This window comes from Aethina tumida, chromosome 1, assembly GCF_024364675.1.
Source record: "Aethina tumida isolate Nest 87 chromosome 1, icAetTumi1.1, whole genome shotgun sequence".
Lineage (NCBI taxonomy): Eukaryota > Metazoa > Arthropoda > Insecta > Coleoptera > Nitidulidae > Aethina > Aethina tumida.
Window position 1 is genome coordinate 1,063,792 of NC_065435.1, and position 23,477 is coordinate 1,087,268.

At 27.5% G+C, this 23,477-nt stretch overlaps 1 protein-coding gene across 3 annotated transcripts in view; it reads right to left on the reverse strand.

Moving 5' to 3' along the window:
- LOC109594709 (plasma membrane calcium-transporting ATPase 1) overlaps positions 1 to 23,477 on the reverse strand; it is a 105,858-nt gene that overhangs the window by 55,719 nt on the left and 26,662 nt on the right. For all 3 annotated transcript variants that reach the window (XM_049969512.1, XM_049969509.1, XM_049969515.1), the window contains exon 2: positions 7,167 to 7,211. The gene's annotated coding sequence lies outside the window, so the exon portion shown is untranslated. The remainder of the gene's footprint in view (positions 1 to 7,166; positions 7,212 to 23,477) is intronic.

Below are 23,477 nucleotides of genomic sequence, written 5' to 3' on the forward strand. Positions count from 1 at the left end.
GATAAACTAAAATTATTTTATTATAATTATAAGTACATATATCATAAATTTTATTGTCTTCATTAATAATAACAAAATAAAAAATAAAATATTTATTAAAAACACTAAAAATGAATAAAAAAATAATTTAATATACGTGACTTAAATTTTATTGTTTTTATAAAAAATCATTTTAAATAATTTTGTAATTCCTATAAATTTATAGTGGACCCATACTTGTTTAAAATAAATATTTATTAATTAAATTAAAAATGTTTTTACTTTAATAAAGTATATATAAACTTTATTGTAAAAATTCAGATTCAGTCAGTCAAATTATTAAAATATAACATTCAATTTTAGTTTTTAATTAAAGTAATTTAATATTTTATAAAAAGCAAAAGCTGTTTTTTATTATTTGTATTACTGAATATCAATTTTCAATTAAAATATTTGTTAATTATATATAAAAAAACTTTTAGCATTATTAAATCATGTAAAAACTGATTAATTTAAATTATGAAAATAAAAACGATTTTACCTTTTATTGTTAGTTTTTCTATTGTGTGTTTTTACTGAGCCACAAAAATGTACAAACGTTTTTATTTAGTGCAACGTTGTACAACAAATAAATTCGCATTTATAAAACGTTTATAGACACATTTTATGGAATAACGAACGAAATTATCAAGAACACAAAAACATTTATGTACCAGGAATGATTTTTTAATGAAAAACGTACCAGAATCGATTATTCATTTAACTGTCAATGAAAACATGAAGGCTAACCTGTCATTATTCATTTTTGATCGTGTTAAATCCCGATGGAAATAACTCCTGGTGCAGTAATAAATTTTAGTAATCGCGTTCAAAATTCAATGTAAAATGAACCTGCGAAATTTTCATTTTGCATCACACCAAAAGTTTTGCCCAAAAATTCTAATTGTCACAACGTGATTTATTAATAATTTTTCTTTGGAACGTCTGTTAATTTTTTCCTCTCTCTCTGGTTTCGACGTCTAAAAATAAAATTTCCGACGGTTTAGAATAAATCCATTAAGTCAGCGTCGAGAAAATGTTTAGATTTATTTACGAATAGTTTAAAACAAAACCTGCCTGGTTTTATAAATATCGATACAAGTGTAGGAAAATTACGTACCTAAAGCACGTTCTAAAATTAGACTAACATCAATTAAAACAAATTCAGGTTGAGGGTCCAGTTAATTACTCGCCATTTCCTATTTAACGCCCTAACGAAAAAAAAAAAAAAAAAAATACAATTTGCCGAAAACAATAAAATGGAGAGTCGGAAAGGCGGCTTAAAAAGCAAAAAGCTAGCGTACGTTAGCATTAACTTGTTTTATCTAAACATTGCCGCTTATATCTAAATTTAAATTTTAAAAACACCATCGACGCAAACTATTTATAGAACAATTTGGTAATCGTACTTATATAGATATAATTAAATTTTACATTAAAATAAATAATAAATATATGTTATAGTAGTGATCATTATTTTAACAACAAATTTTACTTATTTTTGCATAACTCTTTTGTTTAATGTGAACTGTATAAATAATATTAATTTACTATTATCGTTTTATATATATTATTATAATAACTACTGTCTTCTTATTCTAGGAAATGTTACAGATATTTTTCTGAATTGAGTTGGACATAAATATATCAACTTTAATCTGTGTTATTTAATTAAACTCCAACTCACTGTATAATGTCGTTTTTTATAATTTTCCGAATATACGACAAATATATATTCCTTCAATCTTTTTGAATTTCCGTGATGAATTTATTCAAATTTGGAAAATTTTTATGTCGAATTTAGTTATAAACATGATCCCCCATATTTTCTATAGTGTTGATGTCTGGAGATTAGAATGGGCAAAACAAAACCTCAATGGTTTTATCTTTTAACTAATTCATGACAATTTTGGATTTGTTTTTAAAATTGATTTCATGCTGATAATATTTATTAAAAAGATCATTTCTTCAATATATGGAAATAAATTGTTATTTAATATATCCCTTCATATAAATCAGTTTAAGGAGGTCAATGTCGGAAGGGTATAACAAACCCTTTGAGTAGTTTTATCCCTGTAGGATGTTGAGCATAATCAGAACCATCATTTTTTTATTAATTAACTTTTAATATTTTTTAATAGAAACCAGGGTTTTTAAAGGTTTGGGGTCAACCGGACTCCCATCCACTAACCATCTTATAACAGTCCTTATTTTTAATAAGATTGTGTCGTCATCTGCATGAGGGGCACAGAATCATTAAAAAAATTGCAATCTTAAAGGTAGATCTTCCAAAAGACCTTGGGCTTGTCGCTAATGGAAAGTATACAGCTGTTGTTCTTTTACAGTTCTCCAAACTACAGAATGCAATACAATGTGTATGTCTAAACCGACTATGATATTGTAATTAAAATTAATCATAGTATTTTTTTATAAAGTGTGCCAATGAAATGTAAATAGAGTGAGAAAAATAGGGGAACACCCCATCCAGAATCTATTATATATTACAGTTTATTACATTAAATTAAAGTTATATATTTTATGATGATAAATACCAAATTTAAGCACGACACGTGTTACCAATTTTTCAAAGGTACTTAAATTTTATATTAAAATAAACAACCGTAACCAAAATTGATAAGACACACACACACACACACACACACACATACAAGTCAATCAATTTGGTTATTTTCGGTTAAAAGTGTGAAAACTTCCTGCGAGGTGAGCCCATCGATTTTCTTCGACAAGATGGAATAACTGTTTTTGTCTTACGGACCATTTGTTTTAACCGTGCCGCGGGCGAAACTTTTCAACTTCACCTCTCCCGTATGTGTCCGACGCGATTTTATCAATTCCAAACGGATCGATTTTTTAATAATTTAACGGCTTGCACGGATTCGTGTGTTGGTGCGCAATCTTATCGGACGACAAAAAAAAAAAAAAAAAAAATACACGACGGAGACGCACTGTCAATAAACAAATTGTCAGTGATAAAATCACAATTGTCGTCGTCCGGTCGATTATTAATTTATTTTGTGATTATCGTTGTTACGTTTTGCGTAAGCGTTCCCAGAAGTTGTATCGATTTCGATTCGGGCTTCGGTGGAAGCAACGTTTCGGGAATTTAACGGGAATTCCTTTAAATTTTCTCAGAAATTTATGTACATGCTTAGGTTTTGTTTTGTACGATTTTATCGCTTTTATTTCATGTTAAAGGGGATATTTTTGGATTTAGTGAGTAAATAATCTGTTGTTGAAAACAGCGAAACGAAATTACTTAATTGTGTAGGCCTGGAATTCAATTGATCTCGTTTTGTATATATTGTAAAATAACAGTTAATTCTAGAGGTACACAATAAAACAAAATCTTTAATTGTATGTTTTAATTAAACGGGAAATCAAATGTTTTTTCTACGTTTTCATCCTTTATTCAATCCGTCAAAAGTCAGAACCTACTAAACAAAATAAACTGATCTAAATAAACAAAGTGACTAATTATAAAAAATTAGTAACAGCATTATTTATAAACAAATTAATAAATATAAAAATTTTTGAAAACTATCGGAAGCAACGTAACTTTAAAAAAATTAATTATGTTAGTAATATTACATGAAGAAACAATTAAAAAAATCAACATGAATTTATGAAAAAAAATTCTTCTTTCTATGAAATAGGAATGAAGTGATAAAATAATTCATATAAAAGGTAAAAATATAATAATATAGTAACTTTAGTATATTTAAATGAAATTTATAATTTAATTTGAACTAAAAACCATTCAACTTGTTCATTTGAAGTGGGATAAATATTCAAGAGTTAAACTTTACACATAATTAATTAACAGATACTTCAAATTAAATTTATCATTAAATGTAACATTCACTTTTGATGTTTAATTTATTTAGTTAATATTTTACAGATTCAAATGCTTTTTACAAAACTAAATTTTTTGTATGTATATATTATATATATTATGAAAAATATTAAAAACATCGAACTGTTATTTAAAAGCAAAGGTAAAAATATTTGAGAAAAATTATTTATTAAACTATATTACTAAAAAAAATTCATTTAATAATTCTAATTAATTTATAATTTAAATTGAACTAATTACCATTCAACTTGTCTATTTGAAATAGGATGAACACTCCAGAGGTAAGCTTTATGGATAATCAATTAAAACAGATACTTCAAATGCAATTTAATATTAAATGACACATTTAATTTTAGTGTTTAATTTATCTAATTATTACATTGTAGATCCAAAAACGTTTTACAAAACTAAGTAATTTTATTATCGTATTTACATATTTTTGTGAAGTGTATTCAAGTTTCAGTCGTTTTCATTTTGAATAATTATAAAACCTGTATCTCACATATAACGTAAAATTAATAATTTTATAAGCCTCATACTGAAAAAGAAAATAAAACGAAGTTTGTTATTGCAGTTTTATATAAAAGAAGGTTAATGTAAAATTCTTTGTACTTTATCACCCTTTACTCCATTAAAAGTAAAAACTTATTAAACATGTAAATATAATAAAGCGAGTAAATATATAGAAAAAATAATAATAAAAAAATCTACGGAAATACAAAGCATCAAAATAATTAATTACTACTGCTACTAAAATAAAATTTAAAGAAACTAATTTAATAATTTTGTACATCATAAATTAATAATACATGAACGATGAATAAGAACGATGAAAAGAACTCTTTTCCTGATAAAAATGGGGATAAAGTGACATAAAATCATATCAAAGGTAAAATTAATAAAATATAGTACTTGCAGTATATTTAAAATTAATTTATAATTTAATTTAAATTAAAAACCATTCAACTTGTCCATTTGAAGAGGGATAAATATTCCAGGGTTAAATTTTACACATTATCAATTAAAACAGATACTTCAAATTAAATTTATTATTAAATGTAACATTCAATTTTGATTTTTAAATTTATATTGTTAATATTTTATAGAAAATTAAATAATTTTCTTATTTTTGTGTAGTGTAATTAATTTTCAGCTGTTTTCAGTTTGCCTAATTATAAATCCTGTATATTACATATAATGTAAAATTAATAATGGTATAAATCTGACACTGAGAGAGAAAATAAAACGAAATTAATAATTGCAGTTTTTAATCAAAGAAGGATAACGTAAAATGTTATTTTTCGTACGTTATTACTTTTTACTCCATTAAAATTAAGAACCTACTACAGAATATAAATAAACAAGATGAGTAATTTTAGAAAAATAAAAAGAACAACGAATTGTTATTTAAAAACGCAGTTAAATTCAAAAATATTTGAGAAGTAAATAAACATCTTTAAAATAACTAATTACTATTTAAAAATAAAATTAAACGATGAATATATGAAAAGAACTCTTTTCTAGTTAAAAATGAGGGTAAAATGATAAAATTCCACATCAAAGGTATATTTAAATTTAATTTATAATGTAATATAAACTAAAAAGCATTTCACTTGTCCATTTAAAGTTGAAATAAATTTTCCAGAACTAAGCAATATTAATTATCTATTAAATTAAATTTTTATTAAATGCAATATTCAGTTTTGATGTTTAATTAATTTAATTAATATCTTATAGATTCAAATACTTTTCATATTCGTAGTGTATTAAACTTTCAGTTGTTTTCATTTTGTATAATTATAATTCCTGCATGTTACATATAATTAAAATTAATAATTTTGCAAGCCTCAGAATAGGAGAGAAAATAAAACGAAATATTTAACAGAAGATTTTAATTAAATCGGGGTAACGTAAAATGTTATTTTATGTTTGCTATCAACTTTACTTCATTGAAAGTAGGAATCTCATAAACAAAATACACAAAAATGTAATAAAAACAGACGAATAATTATTTAAAAGTAAAGAGAAATATAAAAATACCTGAGAAGTTTTATTTATTAAAGGAAAATTCTATCAAGAATAACAAATATTTTTAAAACTATCAATTGTGTTGGCTTAAAATAGAATTAAAAGAAAAATCAATTCTCAATAAATATACGAAGGGAACTTCTTATATTTAATTTAATAACAAATATGTTAAACACGACTCTTTTAATAAAAAAGTGAAAGAAAATTGATGTAAAAGCTAAAAATACTAAAATATCTTATTTCTAGTACATTTAAATGTAATTTAGATTTTAAATTGAACTAAAAACCATACGATTTGTTCATTTGAGGCAGTATGAACATTCTATAGTTAAGCTTGATTAAAAAAGTTTCATGAAGTTAAAATTATTATTAAAATTTAATATTCAATTTTATTGTTTAAAATATTTAATTAAATATATTAATATAAATTCAAATACTCTTTAGAAAATTAAATGTGTACGTGAATTAGTTTCTGTTGTTTCCGTCATATATAATTAATTATAAATCCTGATATTACGTATAATATAAAATTAATAATTGGGCCTGAGATTGAGTTGTATGTTTTAATTAAGGGGTATATTTTGTACGTTATCAGTCCATATTTCGTCAAAAGTGAAAAAATACATTAATCTAAACAACCAAAGTGGATAATTATAAAAGAATTAATGAAAAACAAGGAGAAATTATTTATAAACAAAGGCAAACATAAAAATGCTGGAGAAAATTTAATCAAAAATTTTGAATAATTTAATATTCATACAAGATAAACGTAAAAAAAACTGTTCTCGTTTAAAAAGCAGAAGCAAAATAAAGGAAAAATTCATATAAAACATCCGTATTTTTAATTTAATTTATAATTTAATCCGAACTAAAAAAACACACGGCTTGTTCAATTAAAGCGGGATAAAGATTCTGGAGTTAAGCTTTTACACCCACATCTGTTAAAAATCAATTAACAAACGCTCGGATTAAAACCGAACAGAGATGCTGCGCTGGACCGCAACTACTCGCACAAACGTTCTCAACTGAAACTGCGAACTGCGGCCTCCTTCATTAAAACACACGTTTCATTGTTACGTCGGACGACGTCGAAATAACGTAAACAACAATAATATTTTCGTTTTCCATTTCGTTGGACAATTTGAGGAAATACGCCATTGTTTGTTTGCGTTTAATAGAAAACAACTATTTGAATTATGAACGTGCATTTTGCTGGAATACGTGCGTTAATTTATTTTTCACTTACCCAAGTCCTCAGAAATTCGAAATAATCACGATTCAGGCATGGAAGCTGGAAAAAAAAAAAATAAAAAATTTAGATATTCCAATGTGACCGTGAATTACTATTAGCTATATTCAATGTTGGTTAATTGTTTGTTAGGTGATGTGTCTGTTGATGTTTACTTTTTCTGTTCATTCACACGTTTGTTCCTAACATGTTATTATAAACTACAAATATGTCTATATGCGAGGAATTAAATTAAGGTTGATATATTTTTCATGTGGGCGTATTTGAAAGACATATTTTCAGGGATACGCACATTTTTCAGGACGGTTTTTCTTTTGTTTGTAATCATGCCATTTATTAAAGGAAATATGCGGATTCTTTTTGTTTTTTTTTTTTTGGCCACTTCAAACGTTTGAGACAAATTTCATTTTAAATCTTATACACAAACCATTTTATTTTAAGTAAAGAATTTTTAAGTATCTGTCCTTATATTATATTTACTGCGGGTTTTTTGAAGTGGATAATTTGAATTATTTCAACATCGGAATAACAACGGCATTATATTGCAACAAAGATATTATCAAAGACAGTTTTAATAAACAATGCAGTCTCAATGTAAATGTGACCAAATTTCTTGCGAAATTAATAGAACAAAATTAATTTAAATTAGAAATTTAGACTACTTCTTGTTGCCATGTTCCAAAATTGCAATTATAGTGGCAAAAACTTCAGAAAAAAGTCTTCTTTGAGGTATTTTACGATGTTAAACAACAGATAAATTAAGAATGAACCAAATTACAATAAATTCTATATATATATTAGGAGAATTGTGTATGTTCTTTTGAATAAAAAAGTGCAATAAAATTGCAAAAAAAAATACACTTTATTTGATACAATAAAAAATTACTTTGTTTACACTAAAATGAAATAGCATACATTGAAATTTAAGGATAGATTCAGTACTTCCATGCACTGAGTACTATTACTGACTTTTTTGAAGAATCAAATAAATAAATAATATTAATAAAAAGTAAAATAAATTTAAAACTGTCTGGTCAAAATAAATTTAATTTAATGTTTAAATTATCCACATCAAAAGAAAGGTATCCTATACAATTTTTTCAGGAAAAGCTTTATAATAGACAAATTAAATGTCAAAACAAAATATTAGTAAATAACCGTTTATAAATGCTTAGTTATCTTTGTTTAATACAATGGAGCAATTCCGTAAATATTTTTCTCATTGTATTTTCTTTGTACTTCTTTAGAAGTATTATACAAGTATAAAACGATTTGTTGGAGAAACCTTATTCTTCGAAAGACTTCATGTTTTACCTTTTTACTTAATATAAATTACACAGTAACAAATTGGAACATTGTTGGATATAATTGTGGGAAATAATATTTATTCAATTTCAGTATTATTACCAATTTATTTTATTAATGTTACATATACACTATCGTTCTTATAATTGTTTATTAGTGGTTTCAGTTAGGTATTTATTAATAATTTACTTAATAAACACCGTTTTTTCATTGATTTCAGTAGCTTTTCAATATTTCTTTCCACTGATTTGAACTTTTTCTTCGTAGAGTTCATTCAAATTTGACAGTTTTTTGTATGAATTTTCTGGTCAATTTCACCTCAAAGGTTTTAAATTTGGAGTGAGGTCTGGGCTTTGTGCTGGCCAAGACATTACACATACTTCTTGAGAAGCAAACCATTCTTTAACTAATTTAGACGTGTTTCGTATCGTTTTGAGCTGAAAGGTCCACATTAAACTCATCTTATCTTCGGCAAATAAAAACATATGATTCTACAGAATGTCACGATAAACGAAACGACCCATTGTCCCATCTATATTAACCAGTGGGCTCATGTCAAACTCATGAAAACGTCCCCAAACCATATCGGCTCCTCCACCATATTTCACAGGAATTAAAAAGAATCGTCCATTTAATAAAATGATTATGTTTTTTAATTTGTTGCTCTACATATGAACGACAGTGTATATCAATTTATTTTTGTCTCAAACTATATTAATATTAAAAGATATATTTAAAAATTAATATAAAGTTCTCTTTTAATTTTTGCCGCCAGTTTATTTATGAACTTGCCATATTAATAGTAATCGATTCTTTGATCTGAAAATTTAATATACAAACAGAGCAAACCGTCGGATCAATTCAAATTAAATTGATCGCGCTGTAATTGATTTTATTCCGATTTAATGCCGTTATCTGCTATTTGAGCTCGAAACGATCTCCAAAATGGCACTAAACTGTTTACACGTCATCCGTTTAATTAATGCACAAATAATTCAGGGCTAAATTTTAATGTATGGTATCACACCGGATAATTTTAGCCGAAAGGTTTTTCGTCCTCCACGACCGTTGTATCTTCCACGTTAACAACCAACAAAGATACACGGCCACAATTATTTTTATGTGGCCCATTTTTTGTTGTTCCAGCATCCTGTTCGTGCATAATTAAAGGAAAAATTGTTTCGCGTTGATTTAACGGGCCCTGATTTTGCTCTGTGAAGGGGGGCGGTTTCGAATTCCATTGTAAATCACGTCACAGGTTTTTTTTTCTGTAAAAACTAATTTATTTTCCAAATATCCGCGTATTTGCTCAGTCAATAATATTTCCCGTGTCGTGAATGGGGGATTTTTGTGTGGTTTGCGCCGCCCCAGATTTTATCCATAATGACTTCTCCTTAAATACCGAAAGCGTACCTATACCATATTTATCTTTAATATCAGTTTATCCAATGAAGACCGTTACTTGATCCCACAGGAATTAAACATTTCATGGGATGAAAATTTTAATCCTGGTCCGTATAATATTTGTTTGAGAGATTATTTTGTTAATTAGAAACCAGTTACCTAAATAATTAAATTTTCCAACGTTTATTAACATGCAGGTCGCAACAATATAGTTTGTGAGTTATATTTATGGAAGAAACTATAATATCGGTGAGTAATCATCATAAAACTTCTAAAACTAAAATGGTTAAATGTGAAAATAGGTCAGAAAAATAGTAGGGGTGGAAAAGAAATTAATTACCGGTAATTTTTTTATTTACTAATATTTTTGGTGTAAATAATTGTAAATTTTTAATTTGATTTGTAACTGAAATTTCAATTAGAATTAGTATTGGAACTGAAAGTTAATTTGGAATTGAAATTTTGAATGTTATTCTGAATGTGAATTAGTATTAATTAGAAATTCGAAATTAATTGAAATTAAAAGTTAGAAGTAATCAGATATTAGAAAATAGAAATAATCAGAAATAATTAGAAATAATCAGAAATTAGGTTAGCAATTAAAAATAAAAAATGATTAAAACTAGAAATAATTAAAAATTAGGAATCAAATACTTAGAAATTAGAAATAATCAGAAATTATAAATTATAAAACAGAAAAAGAATTAAAAATGTGAAATTATTAAAAACTAGAAGTACTTAGAAACTAGAAATATTTAGAAGTTAGAAATAATTAGAAATATGAGTTAGAGTTATGAATAATTCGAAATTTGAAATAATAAGAAATTAGAAAGAATTAGAAACAATTATAAATTAAAAATAATTAGAAATTAGATAGATTAAGAAATTAGAAAAATTTAAAAATAATAAGAAATTATATATTAGAAATTGGAAATTAGATATTGCAAATATTTAGAAGATAAAAAGAGTTCAAATTTAGAAATTAATAATTTGAAATTAAAAATAATAAAATAATCTGAAATTAGACATTAGAAATTGGAAATTATAAATTACAAATTAGGTATAATTATAAATAGTTATTAATGAGAAATAATTCAAAATTAGAAATTAAAAATAATTATTAATTAGAAATTTCAAACATTTAAAAGTTAAAAATAATTCAAACTTAGAAATCAGAAATTCATAATAATTAAATTAGTTGTTGGAAATGAGAATTAATAGTAATAAAAATTAGATATAAATAGAAAATAGTAATCAGAAATTTAAAAATGTAAATTAGAAAATGGAAATTAGAATTAGAATTGATTGTATGTCACTTACGTTGACTGGTTTATTTTTAATAGCCGTAAAAAGAAATAATTAATTTCCTCCCTAGTTCCTCCGGTGAATTCTTTTATGCAGTGGTCTGATAAAGTATTCCGAGAATTTCAATATTTCCCACTACAAACGTAGGTGGCTGAGAAAGACTTTTCTTTGAGCCAGACGGATAATAAAAACACGGAAACCCAACATGATAAATAATATAATATTTTTTCCAACATTCTGTCCGTTTGAAGTGTATTAAAGAGAAGAAATTACAATTATTTTTGTAGTTTATTGGCATCACCTTCCTACGTTTATTGTCAGTGATGCCTTCTACAAAGTGATAACTAACTATGATTCATTCACACGTCAGGAAAACGTAATGCATTATTAATCCGAATGAATGAAACATTGGCGTGCCCAGACTGTTTTAACGTAACTCAAAATTGCTCTAATGCAAAATAAAATAGATTCGAGTATCAATTATAAAATTCGCGTGGGTGGAAATTGGATTAATTTCAATTTTATTGTACGAACTATAATGAGAATAAAAAAAACGTCTTTAACGTCGTATCGATAAAACTGGAAAAGTGGTATAAAAACATAAATCACAATGAGCATTAATCACTTAAGAATTCGATGAAGTCGGTATTTTCGGATCGAAAGTCTTTCACCGACAAAAGCCGCTCACTCCGGATTTGAATATTAATTAATTATCGAATGTCAAAACAAGAGCACGAGCATCGTTATTGTGAGTCTTTGTCCTTGAAATACTTAATAAGACTCGAGAGGGTTTTTCAATGGAAGACAACTTAATCTAATATGATTATCGAGATCCCCAACGTTAAAACGACCCCCCGAACTAATTAAATGGCCTAAATAAATTTTCCGAATCATGTTCACATTCTGTGAACAATGGAGAGCTGGAAAAGCCTGAAAATGCACTTAACGTTGCTTTTTCTTTATTTTCAACAGTTCCAATCCAAATAGTTTTATCTATACTAGTCGAATAGTTAGATTTTAACTAGTTTACTGACTAAAGTGCTTCAAACAGGTTATACGAACGAAATATTAATTAAACCAATTTGGACTTGTTCAAAACTCTTGACGTCAAAGATTAATTGTAGTTAATTAAATAAGCTACAAATTTCCGCGAATACAATTAAAATAATCTCATTAAATTCGCTTGTTAAATTTATTCGTCTAGGGACTCACAAAAATGGGAACATTTTTGTGTACCTACACTAACGCTCATAACTAGAGCCATTTTAGAAATTAGCATTTGTCTTGAAAGCTATATAAATAAAGTTACCCGTATATGAAGGGAGGTACGAATTGTTTAGACATTTAATAATTATAAAATTAATATAAATTTCTTTTAATAAAATGATTATGTTTTTTAATTTGTTGCTCTCCTTATGAGCGACAGTGTACTTGTTAAGATTTGCTTATTTACAAAATAATTAGGGCCGTACTTACGACTAATTTAAAGTAAACTACAAAAATGCAATTTGTTTGCTTCTGAGTTCAGTGTTAAAGGTCCTCCTTTGAGCTAACAATAAGGTAATTAATGTTGCTGCAACCAAACAAGATTGGGACTTTCAGAAAAGTTATGCCGAGCTTTTTACAACAACTGGCCGTCAGTTATTGAGAGACGTAGCAACGAAACTTTCCTCTATTGCCCCAAACTTTTCAATGGACTGCTAATTAATTAATTCAATGGATAAACGAGTGTAACCGCTTTGAAGGATTGAAGTATTGAAAAATGTTCACCGTCCAATTGTGGACGAGTGTTTAAATTTTATTTCATTTTACGTATTTCATAACCCGAGTTAAATTACTTTCCCGCGTCTCGCTTTCCTTGAGGCATTTGATAATTGTGTTATTATAATTTTTGTTTTTCTTCTAAATTAACATGTCAAAAGCAAGGCAGTAAAACGTACCTCGTTACTGAATTTTAATTTTAGCAGCAGGTTCCTTATTAAGCGAAACCAAGTCAATTTTGCTTATTAAAAATAAATCTACCAGCGGACGCTTAAATTTACAACCGCCCCAAAGGGAAGTATTTGCATTCTTAATGCGCATTGTTTAATTCAAGTGTATTTAAAATAAAAAAAAAGGGAGCGATAATCTTGACGTAAAAATTTTACGATTAATATCACAATTCGTTATTTTTAGTGCGGGTAATAAACGACTGTAAGCACGTTATATGATCTCATCATAACAAATTAACTCCTTGGTTAAAAGAACAATATCGATTGCAATTTACTTTATAGGGCAGTTAAAGTCCAACGACAAATTACCCTCTTATATTTCTTTTCCCTTTCATAAATTTCCTTTTAAACTCCGGTGGACTTTACAAATGTCCCACTACCGTTGCATCAAAATCACCACCTTTACTATGTTCAGGAAGTGTTTCATTGCAAATACAATAATAGTGGCGTTTAAAGGCATTGAAGAAATGTCCAAACATTCTTTATGGTTTTGTCGAAATTTAGTAAATGTTATTAGAAATAAAAATTATCTGCGTCATCAATCGTTGACCAAATGATGGGATTTATGACTAATTAAAAATGGATGTAATTTGGTCGAAACTATACTAGTACTTGCTAATTATGTATTTAATTAAAAAACTTCGTGCTTAAATTTTATTGGTATTTGACACTTAACTGTTTAACACATAAACAATTAGTGAAAATAACAATTAATTATATTATATGATCTTATTTAATTAACAATATTGGTTTTATGGACGCTAACAAACTTGACTATAACAAGTGGAATGTGTTAAATCAAAATATGTTATAACAACGGTTTCATACATAATAATAAATGGGACGATAATTTGTAAGAAACTGTCCTAAATTGCTGTTATATATATATACAATAGTGACCACAATTCTAGCAACAAAACGTATTAAAAATATGAGCTGTTTTATTTGAATTAGATGTTAGTACCTATAATGTTTATTGGTTTTTCTATTATTACTAAGATGGCTATTGGATGGGGATTTGTTTAACCTCAGACCTACAAAAAGGTCCTGGTTTCTACTAATAATGTGTAGGTCCAGTTGATCACATTCACTGGATCACAGTGATCACAACAAATAGTCTAGTGACGAGCCTAAATTTAACTTAAACAAAAAAATGATGGTTCTGTTGATGTTAGATATTTTACAAGGGCAAAACATCACCAAAAGTTGGTCATATTATGCTATGGGGATGTTTCATTTCTGCTACTGTAGATCCCTTTAAATTGATTTATGTATTGGAATATATTAAACAATAATTTGCTTCCATATATTAAAGAAATTATGCTTTTAATAAATGTTCCAATATGAACACAAATCCAAAATTGGATTGAATTATTTCTAAGATCAAAGCATCGATGTCTTGTCTCGTCTCAATCTCCAGACAAGCAACCCTTTAGGAAACATGGGGGATCACGTTTATAACCAAATTTGTCAAATTTAAATGAACTCTTCCCAACTCTTCAAAAAACCTGAAAGAACGTACGGCGGTGAAAATGTAACTAATTTGAGGCAATGCTGCAAATGAATGTCATTAAAATAAAATGCAATCTGGTCCAGAATTATGTATCCAATTAAAAAACTTTATGATCAAATTTTATTGGTGTTATTTTCAAGTACATATGTATTTGTATGCTAATTAAATGTTCTATACATATTAAAAACTACAGATATTTTATTCTAAATTTATTGTGTTTACTACCACTGTTTGATAAATATTTCCTATTAAAATAAACCTGATTTATAATAATTATTAGATTGAAAACTACAACTAAAATCACTCTATAATCAACATTTGAAATTATATGGACTGTTGTGGAAGAAAAGCGAATACACACAAACACACTATAAAAATATTTTAATGTATTTATTGTTTTTACATCTAAAATTACCAAATTCTAACATTACTTAATATCAGAAAATATTAACAAATACTTTTTATGGTTCTTTAAGTGCTTAAATATAATAAACAATTTGAATACGTGATACAAATTAAAAATTTGGGCTTGAAATCATTGTTCAAATCCATAATTTTACATCAATCAATCACATATCATCACTCCTTACTTATTTACCCATGAAAATTTATTGAAAATCTATTTACGGATAGTTTGTCGTGTTGAAAAATTGATCAGAACTGAACGAATACTCCTGAAAAGTTCCTTCATTAGAAATTCATTGTCACTTTTAAAAATAATGTGTTTTATTTTGTTTGTAAACAATACTCACTCTCAATATGTTGACAGGACTCAACAGAAAAATTCAACACGAACCCGAAACTTAACATAGGTTAGCGTCTCCTTCTGCGTTTTGTCCATAAATATGCGGAGTGCGCGTGATTCCCGTGAAACGATAAAACGTTTGACCTATTTAATTTATTTCAATTCGTTTTGAAATTACATTGCCAATTTGTTTAACGATTTTTCCACTCTTTTGATCTTATTGCATGGCAACGGAATTCCATATTAACAAACTACGGGTATTTTTAAATATTGCAATGTTTGCAACGGTTCCGCATTTCTATTGGCCTCACAGGCTCATTGTAACCAATATAATGTAATTTAAACAATTTACGGCGAAAATTAGAGTTTACAATCCGTTGTTTTCACGGATTTTTCTGTCGTGCTTGTTGTGTCCACGTGTATGTTTGGGCCGAGTTTTTCGTACTGCTTAAATACATATTGACATTATTGTTATTGTAATATTAAACAAAGTTTTTCATACGTAAATTATGTAGATAAAGCATAATAAATAATTGTTTGTGATGAATTTTCTATTGGTTAGAAATGTATGGACCCTAATCTAATGCAGTTTTGACATATTTTTATGATAACATTTTTCCTCGGTTTTCACGAGTTTTCTATTGTGTTTATTGTGTGAATGTGTCGGTGATATTTCATTTTTTGTTTGACTGATATGTATGATTTAAACGCTGAATTCTGATGAAAATTCGGGCAAGTTTTATGAATTTTAAGAGAAACATACAGTGGTGGAAAACGTATGGAATATTTATTTAATTGTTACAAATGTTTTCTCTAATCATTATATACACAGGTTTTACTTTTTTAAATATAAAATGAATGAATATGGAATATTTTATAAATATTCATAAGAAATTAACGATAACTCAAATATTTCAATATTTTGTGGCGTAACCTTTGGCTTCCATCACTGCATAGTTTCTTTCAGGCATAGACTCTACAAGTCTGTGTAATGTGCCAACAGGAATTTGTTGCCACTGCTCCTGTGTGGTTTGAAGAAGTTCTTATATCCTTGCCCCAGGGGATAAAAATCCAATTTTTAAAAATATCACATACTTTTTTCCACCACTGTACATACTAAACAACAAGTCTTTAAATATCAAAATGTTCATTATGCAGATGAATAAATTAACAGCTACAAATTGCAAATCATATAAGACACACTGCCTTTATGTTAAGTGGTTATTTTTGATGAATTTTTCCAGTCATTTAAATAATTGATGTGTACTTCTGTATAGGGTAAAATTTTATATTTACGTAAGTATTTTAAGCCGCTTTTCTTCATGTTTGAGTTGCCAGTTTAAATAATAATCGAGTAAACTTGAGACTTCATACAAAAATCAAGCCTAAGGATAAGAAAGTAGAACAGTCTCCAAGTTGTGGCTGAATATATGTATTTTAGATTTTCAATTGAAAAATTGTTAATAGTTTTTTTTACACATATGTGTACTTTTCCAATTATCAATTTTAGATATAAACATACAGATTGTTACATTTAAAATGAGGAAGTTATCGAAATTTCAAGTTTGTATTAGTTTTTCACACGAAATTTGTTGAAAAATTTATTAGTTAACATAAAATCTTTTAAAGAATGTCAGAGATTCCAAATTCAAACGTAACCTTAGCAAATATAAAAATAAAAAAGTTACAGACCATTTGTGATTGACTTTTATGGTACAGTGATGATCTAATATTAATTAGGAAATACACACCTCTAATTAAATGTATTCCAAATATTTTAGCCTTTTTAGGAATGGAAGCTGAGGTAATATTTTATTATTGTGGCTTTCAGTCACTACTTGTGTTTATCTATATTTAAAACCTACTTTTTATTATTAATCTATAATTTCCTTCTCCTGGCCAATCGAGAACTTTAGCATGATTATCTTTTAACCAATTTTGAACGTCTTTGGACGCATGCTTTGAATCATTATCAAGTATAAATCCATGTAAGTGGTCAATTATCGTTGGCAAAGGGTTTCATTACATCTCTCATGCTAATTCTATACATGAAACGGTCCATGTTTCCAATAATTTTGTGAAATGGTGCTATACCATGCCAAGAAAAGGAACCCCAAGCCATAACGTATCCTCCACGGTGTTTCAAAGTGTTAGTTTTGTGGCCAACCAAATCAGACTCCAACCATGAGACAGTTTAAAGTAATATCTCTATCGCTTTTAAGATGTGTGACAAAAAAGTAAAAAAAAAAAAAAGAATATTGAAATATCTTACAAATTGTTTAATTTTAAATTTAGTACTTTCTCTATATTTATGAAATTTTAACAAAAAAATTATTGACAGACAAAATAATACAACTAAAATTGAATAAGAGATGGAAGTGCCCAATAGACGAATATTTAATGCTTGCGGAGCTTCCAGAAAACAAAAGTCAGCAACGTTCTGCAAACTGCAAGTTGTTTATAAACATCAAGCCCATTAGAATTTCAAGTTGTCAATACAGAAAGTGATAATCGTTCGTGAAATACAATATAAAAATGATAAAAACACGTAGCAGCAATACCTTCGGTATTCATCACTGGAGTGGTACTAACAAAAACAAATTCCTCATATACTGCACGGTACCACTTGCCTCCCATCAGCACATCCGCAAGCATGTCGGCCACAAATCCTGCCGAAAATTTCATTTTCTCAAACGACGTGGAAAAGCTGTGCAAACTAGTGGACGAAGTGACCAGCGAGACCGGCGACGATTTGGACCTGTTCGAGAGTCCGTTCCCGAAACTGTACGTACCGGACTTCCACGTTTTCCACGTCGACTTCCCGTGTCAGTTCACCGTGCCGGAAAACCCCGGAAAAGCCCCCGGACTGCGATCGCCGAACTCGGTGGCCAGCACCCCATCAACGTCAAGCGACCCCTCCGTCGAGGATTCAGTGCTGAAGATGTCCAAATGTCCGGACGAGGATTGGATGACGGACGAGCTGAAGGAACGTTTCGGCATTTTGCAGAGGATGCACCAAGTGGCGATGATTCGGTGCGAACCCAGCTTTTGGTCGGGCTATATGCAGTTCAGGAAGGAATGTATGAATATGGCGCGCAAGGCCGAGAAGGATTTTTACGAAAAGATCATATTTGGGGAGAGGAAGCCGTCCGGAATCAGGTCGGTCACTATGAAGAAGTACAAGCCGAAGAATCTTCCCTCCAGGTTCATTCAAAGAAGTTATATGAGGAGATTTTTCACTGATTTTTTCATTTTAGCAATGCCAAGATGAGCATAAAGAAAGAATGGAGTGAATGATTTGTTTAGATAAGCTTTTTAATATTTACTTTAAGATTACCGAAGTCTGGATTTTGATTGTTATTTTGTTGATTTATTCAAGGTACGTTTTCAGTCTCCTATTTTTGTTATACTTTAGAGTTTATAGAAAGTAGGCCCAATTGATTTTTTTTGTGTATTCATCTTGTAATTTTTGATACAATTATTAGATTTGAATATAAAATATTAGGACGGGTGTAATAGTTTGCGATGGAAATCATCATTTTCACTCCAGAAAGTCATATGCTAAATCTATATTTTGGTTGTTTTTTGTGTTTTATTTGTAATAAAAATTACAGAATTTTGTGTGAAGTATAATTAATACACATTGTCCTTTTTTTTCTCTCTAGATTTTCTTTTATATTGTTTTATTGTTATATTTGAAAAAATTGTTAAAATTAAAAACCATTTTCATCGAAATCAGATGAAAATTGAAGCTAATTTCTTGTTATTTTCAATGTATTTTATATAATATAATAGTTATATATAATAATTGTTTTAATTGTGTGACATTTATAAATAAAACTTTCAAAATTAAACAACATAATGTGAAATGTATATAAAAATTGAATGAAACCTTTTATGTATATACTAAAGTTTTTTTATATATTCTACTATATATATATATTTTTGATATAATTATTAGATCTAGAAGTAATATTCAAAATGGGTGTAATTCTTTGCAATGGAAATAATCACTTCCGAATGAAATCAAATTGAATGTTCAGATAATTTTATGCAAAATCTTGATATTGACTGTTTTTTCTTTTTTTACTATTGTTTGTAATCAAATTCTCATGCCAGAAAGTGATATGCAAAATCTCGATTGTGATTGTTTTTCTTACAGTATCTAATTTTATAATATATAATTAGTTTTTTATAAATTTGTGTAAATACAATTTCGAATTGATTGTAAAATGAAGTTTAAAGAAAAGGAAAGTTATAATAGTAATGGTGTGAAGCAGAAAATGACATTTCTGTTGAAAATTTATATTTATTAAGTATTTTTTATTATATAATATTTGTGTCTTAGTTTTGTGACATTTACAATTTTGTATTGACTGTTTATAAAAGACTACGTTAAAATGTACAATTAATATATTTGATATGTGAAGATATAACTGAAAATTATCTAAAATATATTCAGTAAATGTTCTTGTAAATTTTTCATTGTTGTGTAATGTAAAATTTATAGAAAAACAGAATGAAATTTTTTATGTAAGCTCAAGTGATTTTTTTGTGCATTCAACATTTTATTGTAGGTATTAAAGATATTCTTTGATTTTTTTCTTATAATTTTCGAAATAATAGATCTTCAAGTGATATTAAAATATCTGAAATAAATATATGAAGCAAAAAATGGCATTTCTTTTGAAAATTTATATTTATTACATTTTTTTTTTTAATATAGTATTTGTTACTTTATGATATTACTGATACTTTTTGAATTGACTGTTTATAACCTGTATATTATTGACATTCAAATATCTAAAATATGTACAAATGAATTTGTATAATTCGTGTTAATAATAATACATATTGTAGTTCTCTCCCAATATCTTATGTTTTAAAAATATATTTGACTAGACTGTTATGGACTAAAAAGAACTGATTTATTGGATTATTTTTTGTGACATACATATGTGACATAATACAGAAGATGTATCAAAGATAAATCAACCCAATCAAAAGCAAATCAATGAATATCAGGAAAAAAAGCAGGGGATAAGAAGCAAAAGGTTGTATGTGACAAAGTAAATTTGTAAGTATCAATCAATTTAGAAGTTTGTCACTTAGAGTCGTTTTCTTATTTTTAGAATGATCGTGAAATAAAATATATGAAATAGTGGTCAGGTCAAATAGATTTATATCCCAGGTGAGGATTTGAAAATAAAATTCAGCTTGAAAGTCACAAAGCCATTGAGTTTTAACGTCGAACTAATTAATCACTGGTCGATCCATCAATGGTGACCCAATTTTTCTCACAGACAACCAAGCGATAACGCCTACATCGCCTACATCGGAAATCCACAAACTCCAATCGATCCCCGTTGAAATTAAATGCCCTCCTCGCCGTTTAAACAATGTTTTAAATTTGGAACGGTTGGAGCGGTTGGTGCGGTGTTTGATATGTCTTATGAAATGGAATATCCAATTTTCGATTTAAAACGGATTGACCCTCGGAACTTAGGACGGATGAGGGATTTGTTGTTGACGAAAAATCAATATTGTGCCCGTCGAATCTATTTCCAGTGAGCTTTTAAACGTCTCTGGTGTTGTCAAGGTGCAACGTTGCACCTCGCAAAACCGACGCCGGATAAACGATAACGGAATTGTTTTCGGGAAACCGGAGACGTCTCTGTAAATATTTACAAGTAACCAGAGAAAAATCGACTCTCAATTATTCCTATTTACCATAGATAGGAATTCTCGTCTTGCCAGTCAAACATGAAATGGAATTTTCTGTTGTAGGGTTAATGTTTCTTGACATGTGAATGTTTAATACCGTGCCGCAACTGAACGCGACGTCCTCCCCTTTACACGATTTATCCGTTTGCTTTGGTCATGAAGCGCATACGTGATAAACGTTTATTGCTACATCTCACTAAACATTCTACGCTCAAATTTATTTCGCGCTCTTGTAAAAATAGATACTAGAAGCGGCAAATTGTCTCGTTTGTGTCTGATCAAATTAGTTTTACGGAGCCGTTTTCCACTTAAATAAATAATAACGAGAGCTTCAGGATCATAAAGCTGAAATCAAAAAATGTGATGGAGATGTAATGAGACAGGTTTATCGTCCGCCGATTTGAGGATTAAACTAGTTTACGCGAAAATATTAACACGTAATCGTGTTGTCTCGTGTGTTCTCTACAATTTATATTATAGTTTTTACTCAAATTAGCACAATTATTTCAAAAGTGTGGAGCATCTCTAAAAGACGATTTATATTTTGGAATTTTACGTCAAAATGTCAATTTCAAAAAATTTCTCATTACATTGGTACAAATTATTTTTATTTATGTATATTCGAAACTACCTTAATTTATCTGATAATATTAATATTTAAGAATCATTTTAGTTTTTTAAAAAAGTAACATAATACTTAATTTATTATAAATTTTATCTGTTAATTTAAATAGATTTATATGTAACATTCTATTTAGTTAAACAAATAACACTATACAATTTGTTGTATAATTTATCTGTTCATTTAAATAAATTTATATTTATTAACTTTAATTTAATTTTATTTTTGGCTAATTTAAATTTAACTACTATACTAAGTGTTAAAATAAGGAGTTATTCTTTTATGGTAGTAGAAACTATTTTTATTTGAGTATGTTGGAAATTACCTTAACTTAACTGAAAAGATTAATAGTTAAAAATTATTTTATTCATTTAAAAAGTAACATAATAAATAATACATAATTTGTTGTATATTTTATCTGTTAATTTCAATAAATTTATGTTTATTAATTTTAATTTAATTTTATTTTTGTTTAATTTAACTGTGTCGACTATATGAAGTCTTAAATTAAGAATTTATTCTTTCATTCTGGTAGAAACAATTTTTATTTGGGTATATTTGAAATTACCTTAATTTAACTCGTAATATTAATATTTAAGAATCATTTTATTCAATAAAAAAGTAACATGATACATAATTTGTTGTATATTTTATCTGTTAATTTAAATAAATTTCTATTTATTAATTTTAATTTAATTTTATGTTTGTTAATTTAACTAAATCTGCTATATAAAGTCTTAAAATAAGAATCTATTCTTTTATAGCAGGAACTATTTTTATTTGTGTATGTTAGAAACTTAATTTAATAATATGTATTTATTATATGAAGTCTTAGAATAAGAATTTGTTCTTTCATACTGGTTGATATTTAAGAATAGTTATAATTATTTAAAAAATTATTTCGTATGTTTAAATAAATTTGTATTTTTTATGTTACCTTTGTTTAATAAAGGTATTTAAACGGTATTTACGAGAAGAAAGCAATTTATTCTCTCGTACTGATATAAAATATTTTCATTAGGGTGTATTTGAAACTACGTTAATTTAACGGAGAAAATTAATATCAAAAAATCGTTTTACTTATTAAAAGGAGTGAGTAACAAAATACTTAGAAAGTGTAATTTAAATAAATTTATATTTTAACGAGTAAAGCTCCAGGAAAATAAAAGGCAAATAACAAAATGTGATGGAAATATAATGGGACAAGTTTATAGTCTAATGATTAGAAAATAATGGCACGGCCAATTTAATATTTGTTATCGTCGTAGCCTTTAAACACCACCACCAGGTGCATTTTAAAACGGTTTTAACGACATCTCAGAAATGTCATTCACTTGAAATGGAACACAGACCTATTTTTAGCCAAAGGCATATTTGACACAGATATGTTTATACGCCATAAAAATGTGCACATAGAGAAAATGTTTCTCTAGTACCCTCCTTTCAACGTAATTCAATGTGCATTGACGTTAAGCCGTACAAGTTATTAATCAAGGGACTGGTAAAAAATTGTGCAGCGTTGAAAATCAATGTATAAGACCGTGTACCAAAGAAACCATCAGGTTTTAAACCGTATTTGACGTTCATTTGCCCGATCAATTGGCCCATTGAAAGGGGATGAGAACATCACGGTCGTATACCATAATTAATTTGTGGCTATTAACCTAAATTTTATGCATCGAATAAATTGCCGGATTAG